The sequence below is a fragment of the Anomalospiza imberbis genome, chromosome 8 (genome assembly GCF_031753505.1).
Source record: "Anomalospiza imberbis isolate Cuckoo-Finch-1a 21T00152 chromosome 8, ASM3175350v1, whole genome shotgun sequence".
Classification (NCBI taxonomy): domain Eukaryota; kingdom Metazoa; phylum Chordata; class Aves; order Passeriformes; family Viduidae; genus Anomalospiza; species Anomalospiza imberbis.
The window spans coordinates 15,638,350-15,651,246 of NC_089688.1; the positions used below are offsets into that span (position 1 = coordinate 15,638,350).

General features: G+C 39.7%; 1 protein-coding gene across 3 annotated transcripts in view; it reads left to right on the forward strand.

Annotated features, from left to right (window-relative positions):
* Positions 1 to 12,897, forward strand: part of SORBS1 (sorbin and SH3 domain containing 1) — a 160,655-nt gene that overhangs the window by 50,643 nt on the left and 97,115 nt on the right. For 2 of the 3 annotated variants that reach the window (XM_068198421.1, XM_068198433.1), the window contains exon 1: positions 1,685 to 1,879. The exons of the other annotated variant lie outside the window; for it this stretch is intronic. The gene's annotated coding sequence lies outside the window, so the exon portion shown is untranslated. Of the gene's footprint in view, positions 1 to 1,684; positions 1,880 to 12,897 lie in introns of those variants that run through there. 3 annotated transcript variants of the gene reach the window in all.

A 12,897-nucleotide genomic window follows, 5' to 3' on the forward strand; every position in this document is an offset into this window, starting at 1 on the left:
AGATAAGACTGCATCTAGGAAATTATAATTGTCCCAAAGTTACTTTCAGTTCTGTTGGTTCCCTAGCAGTAGGTACATAAGAGAGTGAAAAGGGGGAAGGATGGACCTGTCAGGAACAGGAGACTCAGACTCAAAGCTTCCTGCCACAAACAGATCAAAGATCAGGACCTGAAGATTATTGATTAAAGTCAGTGCAGGAGGAAAGAGAACATCTGTTCTTGTTCTATCATGCTCTACCCTGCCGGGGAGGGGATGGCACTTACCCTTCAGGTTGGGTGAAGTGAGAGAGGGAACAGGAGTAAGAAGTGAACCCTTCTTTAAATTTGTGTCTACACCATTTTTCAGCCTGTTAGCACTGGAACACTCAGATTTTTTTTTCCAAAAGGCTATTTCAGCGTGGTGTGAAGCCTTACACAGGAAATGTGCATTTTCCCAGGTAGACCAAAAAGTCTGTGAATCATTTCTGGTGACCACACATCTTGTACAAACATAAAGGTCTTGACCAGCCCAGCTTTCTCTTTGTGAAACTCTTCTGCAGCTTAAAGGATGTATCTGTCAATGATGACATCAGAACTTTTTTGAACATGAAGACAAATCTTGACCAAGAGAACAGGATCAGACAATAACCTGGATTACTAAACAAGAAGTAACTGAAAATGGACAGTGTATGTATTTTACAGTGTGGACAGAAAGCAGTAAATATTTATCTGTCCTTTCCTCCCCTTTGAAATAGACACTTAAGACTCTGCTGTCGTTTAGATAATGTTTCTATACTAACCCCTCTCTTTAAGGGAGGCATCTATTTCCTATTACAACCATATAGAGGCCCTGAACTAAAATATTTTGCATGCCTTTGCAGGCCTCCAGGAAACATTAAACACACTGAGACAGACAAAAAGCTCTGAAGCCCCTGTTTAAAATTAGGAGCAGAGAAGGGAAACAAGGTTTTGTCTGATTTTCTCCGACCTGATATGAAAAAAATCTCAAGTCAATTTACTTATTTTGCATAAAAGTATCTTGTTTCTCAGTATTAATTCAGACAAGCCGTTGTACCAGCAAGGCCAGTGGGCAGTTACCCTGTTTCTCAGATTGATGAATCCTTGTTTATCCAGTGTCTCCTGGTCAAGCACTTGAGGAGCTTTCATTGTTCTTACCTCCTTCCTCTGTTCTTTATCTAGTTTTAACTTTGAGGTGCTAATCTGTAGGAGACATGCTGTCAATTCTAAATGCTGCTATCAGTGAGCTTGTATTTGTTGTTTGCCTGGGACTTCTTGGTGGGAAGTCATTTGAGATTAATATTACATTGTGTGAAGACTTAACTGTTATAAAGCACACTCTAGTACAAGTGTACTTGTACTAGAGCTTGCATGGTGGAGAGAGAGATCTCACTATTTTCCCCTAGTGAGATGTAATGATTTTGAAAACGGAGAGCTGACTATCCACTGTTATTTTTATTATTAAGTGAAGCTAGAGTCACTTTCTTAAAGAGCAATGCCAGAGGAAGAGTGAAGTTCAAAAGAAAAATTATTTTTCTTACTGAAACTCCAGAATGAAATGAGTTTGCACCTAAGAAAGTTAACAAAAAAATTGCTTGAACATCCTCTTCTTTCTACAGCAGCTGTTTCCACTCTGTATTTTAATGAGTGGGCTGAACTAAAGTCTTTGGGGAAGGGCTTTCCCTTCCCTCCCCCCTTTTTGGTATCCCTATGTAAAAGGCTGCACTACAGTATTACACTGTGCTTCTGTTGAATGAGTAAATGCCTATGGCTGGACGGTCCAAAGGAAATGCTACACCATGTTCTCAGCTAGTCAAGCTCCTTAATGAAATACTTTAAAAATTTTCCTGGATATGCCAGTGATGTGATTTTGGCTGCAAGAAGTAAGTATTTGAAACTGCAGAAGGTTTAGGACCTTTCCAATCTCGTATAAATTTTCTGCTATAAATAACTTGTGGAGTATCTGCTGGTTTGGGGGTAGATTTTGTTTCAATGACTTAATTCTATGTTTCCTGTTAACTGTTTGTGTATGTTCTGAACGATTTTTAATTTCCTTAAAGTTGCATACTGAGATTCTTGGAGGAAAGTAACTCAAATAGTGCTGTCTATGAAGTGTGGTAGAAAGTATTGATTCTCTTTTCCTGTTTAACAAAATGAGACTGACTTATCACTACAGATGTTATTTCCAAACTACTTTTTGAGTCCTCTACTTCTTTATTCATCTCTGACAGCTGAGTGACTTTATTTTTTTCATTCTGGTTGTGTAGTTTTATTCAGAGTCCAATCAGTCCCTCTTATGTGTGCTGAGAACATCTGCTTTGCAAGCTTCTGTGTGCTGTCACAGTAATACAATCATTTTTCTGTCTTTTATATGATTTCTCATACGAAGTTGAACTGAGAAAATGGTGAAAGCAGCGGCACTTTTTTTTTTCCTTCTGCACTAGATTATGTTCACTGAACTCAGCAAATAGCAGAATTCCCCCTGGAGTACCGAGAAACAGCCCAAACTCACTACAGTTGCGTTTTGCTCAACTGTTCTTGTAGTAGGCTTTTCTTTTTTTGTTTCTCTCTTTGTCTTTTATGGTCTGCTGAAATTCTTTCTGTTGTAACTGCATTCCTGATCAATTCCATTCTCAGATAGGCATCTCTTGCCTGTTAAATTTCCCCAAATGAATATCCTGAAATAGATGTAAGAGATGCCGTGCATAAACTGCAAATTCAAGTTGAGATTTTTTTTAACTTAAACTGGAAGTAAGATGGGCTCATTTTGAAGCCTGCTTAATGATTTAATTAATTTGTGTCTTAAATTATTTTCTTAATTTAATGGAAAAGTCAAGGATGACTTTAAGCCTTTGAAATTTAAGTTTGGGTTTAATTCTAGATTTCTCAGTTGCAGCTGGAACAATTTAGGGCCAGACTCAAACTTGATGATTTGACTCAATAATTAGTAGCACATTTCGAACATTTTGAATGAAACCTAGGGTTAGGTCTTTCTTATTTATTCTGGCATAAATATGGGCGGAGAAGTTCTTTCATTTCAAAAGTTCGAGTGTCTGTGAGCATCCAGATGCTTGGACTTTAAGACAAGCATTGTGGTTGATGTCAGGGCAGGTTCTTCATTCTCGTTTTCCAATTTTATTCTACTCCAGTAATCACCTACATCTGTCCTTGCAATATTCACCTCACCTGAGATTGGTATGGCAACATGGCCACAAGTAGCCTATGGAGAGAGCCCAGCAGCTGCTCTTGGGTGCTGGAGTTCTTCCACATGCTCTGGTTTAAGAAATTAAAACTGCAGGTAATCTGGATTTCATTCTGGCATAGCTCCAGGCTATCAACAGCCCCTCTGTTCTAGTTGGGAAAACCAAGATTAATTTAAGCAGAGAGAGATTATAGTAAATACAGGATCATTTAAAAAACACCTTGGTTTAGGTAGATTTGGGTGATAGCTGAAGACAGTAACCCTGTCTCTTTCTCATGATTGACTTAAACTTTAATGCTTCCTTTAGGTATTCATCCTCTTGCTTAGTAATTTATGGTCATTCTGAAAGGCTGGAACTACATTATATTTTGTTGCACATAAAAGGCTACTGCTGCTGCTCCCAAGTGAAGTCCCACTCTGCAGCATCCGTGAGTGCTTTCAGTTCTCCCATCAGTGACTTGAGATGGCTGCTAATCATCTGAGCTCAGGCGGCTGAACAGCCCTGAACACCATGGCTCAGTTTTCTGTTAAGTTTTTCCAGAATATTTTCTTGACTTTTAAATGACAAAGTTTGTTATTCTGCAGCTTCCTAAGGCATACATATGTTCAACAGAGGCAGTCATTTAGAGTCAGAACCCAGAGTGTGGCTTTTAAAACACCTTGTAGAGAGCTTCCTGCCTGCTCTGCAGGAGAGATTTCCATTGAGACTCCTCTGAGGTGACTGAATGGTCTCCCTTATGTAAAATATCCTCTCTATATGGTCATCATATGATGATTTACTGTTTTGCACACCTATGGTCTGTTTTGCAGCTTGCTCTCATACGCCTCTTCAGAGTTTTCATCCTCACTCAGTGCCCTAATATGTTCTATGTGACAAAATAGTAAAAGATTTATAGACATTATTACTTGAATATGATTTTCTACGTGATGTAGAAGTGATGCTTTAAAGATTTCATTAAATTAATGAATTTGTTGAAGAATAGAATGCATAGAAAGGCTGTCATTCATGAAGTAATAGAAAGGTATAGGTGCATTTTTCTTTCAATGTACACAGTATTCTTATTCTTCCCAAATTATTCATGTCACAAAGTCATGTGACATGACTTGGGATGGCTTGGATAGGAGAGAAGGTGGGGTTCTGAGAAGTAAAGGAATCATTAATAATGCTGACAGAAGTCAAATTACAGTGGGAATCACTTAGGACCTATATTTTTCTGTGTTGCACTTCCTAAATTATTTTATGATTGGACAGACAAAGGCACACTTTCTCTTTGGGATCTGTATGGCTGCAGGTAGTGGCATAGGTCAGATTCCATGATGAGGGCCGTGACTTGGATTTACAGCAATAGAACTGAGGCCTGGACTAACAGCATTTGAAATCAATTATTCTGGGTTGATACAGCAGTAAGTCTCTGCTCTTGAATCATGATTCTGTAGTGGAATTGATATAAATGCTGTCTGGAATATTCCAGGAGAGTATGAAAAATAAATGTCAAAATCTGGTTGGTTTCAGGTGGGGAGACTGAGTACAGTGATAGAAGTGCAAAACTTTCATAGAGTATTGATTAAGTTCTTAAGCATTTGAAAAGCAAACCAGCAGTTTTAGTTCTGTTTTTTAATTGAGAAAATGAGACGCTGCGTTCTAGTGCAGTGATTGCACAAAGCTGGGAATAAAGTTTAGATTTCCTGAATTCCAGTTCCTTAATGAGCTCTGTGAGAATCCCTCTGAATTATCTTCAGGGAGAAGATATCCCACTAAATTGTAATTACTTAGGAACTCTCTGAATCAGAACATCCTGGAAGGTTTGAAAGGGGGCATCATCAGAAAATCTATTTTTCTGAAGGCAGATCTGGTTGTCTTCTAAAATATAGGGAAAGGGGGGAAACTTACTCATTAATTTTCTTTGCACCTTACAGTATTACCAGGGGCAGGATGTTGTCCATGGTAGATTCCACATGCTTCTGGGTAATGTCTTATCATTGTGTAAGCTTCTATACAATGTTTCCTGTGTCCTGGATATTTTCTTAATGTTGTGTTGGATTTTTGTTTCTTTCTTTAATGTCCGTTTCTTGTAGGGAAGAGGAAGGTAGCTGTAATGTTCTCCCCATAAAGCATGTGCTCTGAGAGGAGATGTGTTAGTGGTTTTCTTGTGATCAGCAACTCTTAAAAATGGCAAAACATCACTGTTTCATTCACGCTAATGGGCTGTAAATAAGAAATTATCTGAGAATAACCATAGTTTTTGGCATGTAGAAGAATACTTGGCAGAAAGCTTGTCTGCAGATAACACACAGCACTACTGCTTTAAGTGTTGGGGTATAGGGTTTTTTGTGTTTGTGTAGCTGTTTGTTTGTTTTGTTGTTTTAAATAAGATAAAAATATTTCCTGCAGGTTTTGATGTGCTAATCTGTATTCGAACAGTTTTGGGGGCACAGTGTGGGTAGTTAAGTTTATAGACTTGTCCAAAACCTCAGATCGTGACCTCCTACACAGAAATGGGAGCACATCTATCACATTTTCAGTAGCAAGGGGGAAGCATGCTGTCTCAGAGCCATTTAAAATGCTTTTATTTCATATTTGCCAAGTTCTTCTATTCTCTGTAGGTTTTAATGGCTCAGACCTCTGGAAACTCTTCCATACATGGTTAAAGTGTAACCACTTATGGCAGGGGGAGGGGGGGGAGGGGGAGGATGGAGGGAACAACCTACTGAGCTAATAGAATTTTAAACAAACTTGGGTGGTTTTGTTGAGACAGCGTTTCAGCCCAAAGTCATACATATATGTTCACATGCAGGGCATTTCTCAGTCTTAATCATGCTGGAAGCTAGAGGAATTGAGTATCAATATAGAGTGCATGCAGTGGGTTGGTATCCAGTAAGGGTAGATAGCCTCAATGCTCCCTCCATTCAGGCCCATCTTCTTAGCCAGGATCCTTTCTGGAATCCTATTTCTAAAAGATTCCTTCAGCCTTTCTGCCTTTGTCCATCTTTTATACACGTTATTGAAATAACTTGGTTGATATTGCCATCTTTTAATGGTGGGAACCCTTTGCATATCTATCTTGTTCTCCCCTTAAACTAGTTTGTCATGGACAGCACTTACTTTTGAGCAGCTTGGTAATAGGTCATCAGCATTGGATCAAATGTTGTATACCATTTCTATTTTGAAAATGTCCTTTAAAATAATTTATAGACTTCTGTGTCTTTAAATTATTGTCTCAGTTACACTTCTGTGTAACTGAGCCCTCTTCCAAGCTAGAAACAAATTGAGGGATTGATTTGGTCTAGTGCTCACTAATGTCAGATGGACTGAGTTGTTCTACTGTCTGTCACAAGCCTGTTGGTCATATTGGTCAAATAATATGCTTGTTTTGGGTAGAATTTTCAAAAGCACACAGAGCAGTTATGTAAATCTATTCCTATTCAAGCTGATGGAGGCCTAATTCTTATTTCCACTAAGGCTTCATTACACTGCCTGGCAGCATCAAGATATTTAAAACTAGGCTTTTTGCCCTACCACAGGAATATAAAGGGATCCCATGGAAATGCAAATCTGTGACTGACAATTTTTCCATTGACTTCAGTGGAAGAAAGATTAAACAGACAGATCCACTTTTTAATAATTTTAGCCTTGGCTTCTGTGTTTTCCTTATTTAAAATAAGCCTAGTATCATGAACCTGCTTCATTTACCTACAAATGCAACAAAGCTAATGAAAAGCTTGTCCAGCTGTTTGAAGATGTCCAGGGCCACCGAAATGTCCACTTGCATCATTAACTTGAACTAACTTTCTCATCAGTGAAAATTTTGTATTTTGTCTTGATGAGAAATGTCCCTAAATCCAAGTAATTCAGTTTAGCAAGACAAGTTGTTCATGAATTTAAGAGCCTCACATGTGATGAGGACTTCTGCTGTGCAGGACTGTATCATTGCAGGAGGGTGTTGGGTCCATGTTAACCATGCTGCAGGTCACGAGACTCTTGGTGGAGCCAATTTGTTTCTGTCCCAACTCTACAAGAATCTATCAGTTGCTAATGGTATTTTGTAACAAATCCTTGCAAAAGTTCAAAAGGATATGAGGATCACTGTCTTCTAAATGTCGTGTGTATTTTGCAGACTGATAATGAAGCATTTTGTTACCCCAATGAACTTCTCCTGTTGACATTCTAGAGCTCAAATTAATACCACTCTGTAGCTTAGGATCACATCACTCAATTTATACTAAGACTGTTAGCAGGAATAAAAATAAAAAAATATTTTAAGTGTTGTTGTTAAATGAGCTGAAATAGTCGTTATATAAGTTCAGAGACTACAATAGTAAGCATTCAGTTTAATTGGAACATACAAACGTGTGCTAACTAACAGATGCCTAAAAACCCTTGCCTGAAAGAGAAGGCTCTGCCTACATGAGCAACTGCCTGGCAGTCAGTGGACTTGCTTGGAAAAGGCTGTGTGTAAAAAATTGCAAAATCAAACCCTAAATAAAAAATGCAGCATAGTTATTCTGTGCAAATGTGGGGTTGCCCTGTGACAACAGGATCCACCAGAACAGCCTAAAATATATTGACTGTTCCTGAAATGCACCTTGATTTTACAATTAGTGAAGCCTACCTTGGGTTTGTTAGCCCAGGAGCAGTAAAGCAGGTTGGAAATAAGTAAACCTTCACTTTTCTGGTAACTGTAGCCAGCTGAGAGGACTGCTTATCATCTCTGGTGTCCAGTGCAGCATATGTAAAGCAGCTTCTATTTAAATGCATTAAACTTCATTGGCTACACTGTTATGATTTGTACAGCTGTCTAGATCTCCTGGTACTCCAAAGATGTTGTATCCAGAGGCCACTAGTAGTTAATGACCATCCTTAGGACTATGGCTAAATCCAGGGCGCAGATTTTTTTCCTCTGAGGAATATAGACCCTAACACAGCTTTTATGAGATGGGCCCTGACCTCATCTCTGTCAGAGCAGAGAGGGGTGCCAGGATTTTAGTTAGTGTGAATGCACAGCCACACAGTCCCCATGGGAACTTTGTGAAGGTGAAAGGTTGACCTTGTTATGAAACTGCTGTTTTACCATTCCAGACCTTCCACTTTCACCACGGAACTGTGTTGTTTCCGTTTGGTTAGTTATCTTAGTGCTACAGGATCCTGAATATTCCAGCATAACCTGGTCTATATTTTAAGTACAACCATATTTCCAGTCTGGAATCAACCTCTTTAGGTGTGGTATTTCCCCCAGATATGGTTGGCTTGAAACGATCTCACTGCCAACACAAACCACAACTTTAAAACCCACACCTTTAAGTCTCTTACAAGTCAACACTACCCAGCTCTGTATATACTGTTCTGATGGGACAAGAAATCTGTGGGGCTGCTCAGTGCCAGTTGTTCCCTTTCCTTCTGTAAAGGATTAAGTGGCTCCATGTAGCAGGGAATGAGAACAGTGTGCTGTGATCCACATGTAGCTAGATGTCATGGTCTTGGCTACTGCCACCTGAGGCTGTGACAGATTTTATTACTGTGATTCCTAGGGAAAATTCACATCTCTGTTAAAAACCCTAGGTTTCCAGGGTCTTTCCATAATGAGTAGAAAAATAAAAGCACTGCCATGTGGTGATTTGTTCCAGCATATGTGTTTGTTGTAGGACAGGATTACTTGTCCCTTCAAGCCCTTGTCGCTCACCATTGACTGCAGAAGCAACTGTCAACATGCCTGACATTTTACTAATTCCAGTTAGGTGAAGTGGATCCTACCATTACTATTTGTCTCTCATGTTTGTTCATGTGAAATGTCCATGTTTAGAACTGATAGCATGTTGAATGAGGATTTATGAATGTCCTGTATGTGTATGTGCTGATTTGCAAACCACACTTTGGCAACATGGGTTTTTTTGAGGATTCTTACTGTGGGAAAGTGATGAATAGCTGGTCTCATTGGGAAATAGAAAGTACTGGGTCATGAAGGGATAATGAAAACTACAGCTTTCTGCAAGATCTAAAGTTTCTGAGAATCTAAAAATATTAGATTTTTTGTGTTACAAATGCTTTGAGTGCATGGTATCTTCAGTGGTTACTTAGACCTGAGTGGGATTTAGCCTTCTAGCACGTGTAAAGTTGTTAATTAAGAAGGAGCAGTTCTGCTCTGAACATGTCACATAATTGTTGTGAAATCTTATAATTATGAATTTACAAAATGTATAAGTATCTAGAGCAAGCTGTGGTAAAGTTAAATTTATTTAGTAAGGTCCAATGGCACTTGAATAATGGGTGTCTTTCTTCAGAAGCCTTAAACTGTAGTAGTTTACATCCTTAAAATTACAGTACTACTTATTTCTGTTCAGTGAAAGAGGTCATGGGTAGAGTTAAATAGTTGCAGGGACAAATTCTTGGTTTTCAGCTTTTTGAAACCTGTACCTGCTGGTATCCAAGCCATACTGTGTTTTCCTTAACATAGAGAATGTCAGGAGACCAAATTTATCATTCCATCAGGAGGGCTGGTGTTCTGTTTTTAGCAACTTATTGGGGGTGTGGGAAGGAGTTGTAGTAAGATACTGTGTCCTTGTCTATTAGCAATGGTGGATTTCACTCTGTCATCTGTTGAATTACTTCACTTATGTGACCTGAGCTGTTTCCTGGTAGGGACTGTTTGGATGGAAGGTGCTTCCATGTGTGTATGATGAGTTCCTCTTCACAAGACACTGAGCAGGTAACTTGTTTCACACAGTCCAATAAAACTGTGATATAAAGGTGTCTTCTACTCACTCCGAGACTGGCTTCAAGATCCTGTTGTCATAGAACAGTTATTGTGTAGAAAGTGAGTCTCTTCAGAGTCATCTAATTTCTTCATTGTGTTGTTTGTGTACTCCTCTAGGCACGCTTGTGGAGTGTCTTTGTTGAAGGGAGTCAACACTTTGCTGTATAAGCATATTAATTAATTCCTATTATCTTTATTGTAAACATGAAACCCCAAATCACTTTGCTTATTTAGAGAAGCAGAACCTGGAGAGGGTTTGCTGTGTTATTAAGGACACTCTTTGCCATTCCAGTAGTCTACTGACAATTGAGTGCACTGTAGACACAGTTCATTGGGCTATTTGTGGTTTCCTTTGGGACTTGACACAAAGCGTTCTGCTGGTGCTTCAACTTTCTCCATTGACAGAGCAAGAACAACTGTTGCTTAGTCCCAGCAAAAGAGACTTTTCAGCTGAGAGTTACTCTGAAGTTGTTGAGATGACATATGTTAGAGAATGTATCATTTTGTTCTGACTGAAATGCAGCATTGCTCTTCCCCTTGTAATTATCTTTAAGAAGAGAGTTCCGGGACTTCAGTACTTACAGCAGTTCTCTTACTGCATCTCTGTGGAAGTTCTTGCAGTTTGTAACTGTGGAAGTTCTTGCTATTTGTAACAGAATAGTTTCCATTTGTCATGACTATTTCTAAGCTTCGCTCATTAGTTAGGACTGGAATATATCACTTTATTTGTTTCTGTAGATGCTTTCATCAGAAACCAAGTCCAGATGTAGAGGGTTGGCAGTAGATCAGGCTGAACTACCAGAGGTTTTGCTGAGACTAAATAAGGCTTAAATATTTTCATTCTGTTTCCTCTTCACCTTACTTATCATGCTGGCATTGACAGAAGCAAGGCTGCTTTCCTGAGTGCCGAGCACCCTTCTGCATCATCAGTAAGTGCTGTTAGCAGTGTTTAAAATACAAGAGACTTGTTGGTGCAAGAGAGAAACAGAGGTTTGACTAGCTAATGCTTCTTGTTTTGGCAAGCCTATTAAGATGTCAAGTGGCTCCTACAGTGGACAGGATTCTGAGACCTGCAGTAGCACAGTCCTGACATTTGGAACTGGCAGCCAGCCCTGAAGGTGACAGCGCACTCAGTCTGTTTTCACAGTGCTTCTCCTCACAGGTCTATATCTGGTAATAGGCTGCCTGCCGCTGGCAATTTGCATGGCAGTCCCCACTAATTGCCAACACTGTTTTCACCTCAGGAAACAGTCAGGAGCAATACCTAATGAAGCACTGCCTCTCTGCAACTCTGGGCAATTACCATGTGTGTAACAAGATGTAATAATGTATGGTCATTGGTAAACCATAGCATTGTACTGACTTTAGCCTTCTGCAGCCCAAAGAATGCTGGTGGAAGGCAGCTTGCTGCAAGATGCTGCAACATGGCTACTTTTCTGTGTGCAGGAGCCAAGAGTGAGCAATGGTTTACACTTGGAGTGGAGTGTGTGACAAAATACTGCTTTGGGGCTGCTGATGCCACCAAAAGGGCCTCACAGTGAGGCAATTAACTTCAAGTCGCCCTCTCAGAATAAAAGAAACAATGTCCAACCCCTCAAACTGAGGTCTTGGAGCAATGTGGTCTTTATGGAAAGTGCTGTTCTAATTTTCAGCAGCTGAGTTAGTAAAACAGCATGACTTGGCATCTAGTTATAGAAAATGCTGGAGAAGGATATTGCTTGCCAAATATGCAAAGCATTTGTGTGATTTACTTCAGCAAAGACTTGAAATACATCCTGCTCAGTCTGAGCTAAGGAGGAACCCTGGGGCTGGGAAAGCACAGGGTTCTGAATGGCAAATGGAGAGTGGAAAAGCTGTGAACTCCCAAGGAGGTGCCTATTGCCAGGCTGTGGCAGTGACAGACCTACCTGTGGATCGAACCCCTAGGACAGTTCTCTGTGTGACACGTTGGGATGATAAGATTTGGTAGAAGATGAAAGTGAGCTTAGGCTTCTGTTTCAGTAGAGCTCCTGCAGTGTTTTGTGAAGCACAGGATGCTGTTGGAACTTCCAACTGCTAATTAACTGCAGATACTATTTTAGTTACCAGTATCTGTTGAATCATCTGTGTATGGACTTTTGACTTCTGAAAGCTCTAAATTAGAATTTGTCCCTGGCTTGTCTAGGGTTAGGCTTCCTGAATGCATTCCTGTGAATTATGTCGATGACGAGGAGAATAAAACAGGCCAGAATACATCCAAATTTGGTTCACAGAAGTTACTAGCTTAGAAATTGTTTGCATTGTAGAATTGCATTGTTTGCATTTGTAGAATTTTGTCTCCTTCCAGGAAAAGTACCAGAGAACTCAGTGAATCAGTCAGTCTTCTATGGAAGATCTCCTTCTGTACAACTGAGATAACTTACTCTGAGATATGTAATGTAAACTGCATTAAAATCTGTTAAGTCACCCTCCTCTTCACCAAGTACATGCAGCATTCCTCTTTCCTTCTTGCTACATGATGGTTTCCTGATAGCAAAGCAAGAGAGGATTAATTTGTACAATGTCAGGTCCATGCGAAGAACATTTAATTGGTACAGTGTGACAGAAATGTGTGCATGCTGTGAATGTAAGTTATGGAAAAACTGCAGCTTCTGGACACAGATCACTCCACCTTCCGCAATCTCTAAAAAGAAACAGCAGGATCCCAGAGCACGGCTATAACTGCACTGACACAGCCTTGGTAAAGTTAGTAATGGATCATATTTCATACCAGTTCCTCAGCAGATCAACTTTCATTTCATCAGCTCCTTCCTTTTTCAAGGGGCTTGATCTTATCCCTGTTAAACAAAGAGATGCTGCTTTACTGCTTTTGAAACGGGGCTCAAGATTTCACTTATATAAAAATGCCTTGAGATTGATGGAGATTGATGGATGCTTTGCCATAGAGCATGGCCGTCTTCATCTGCACACA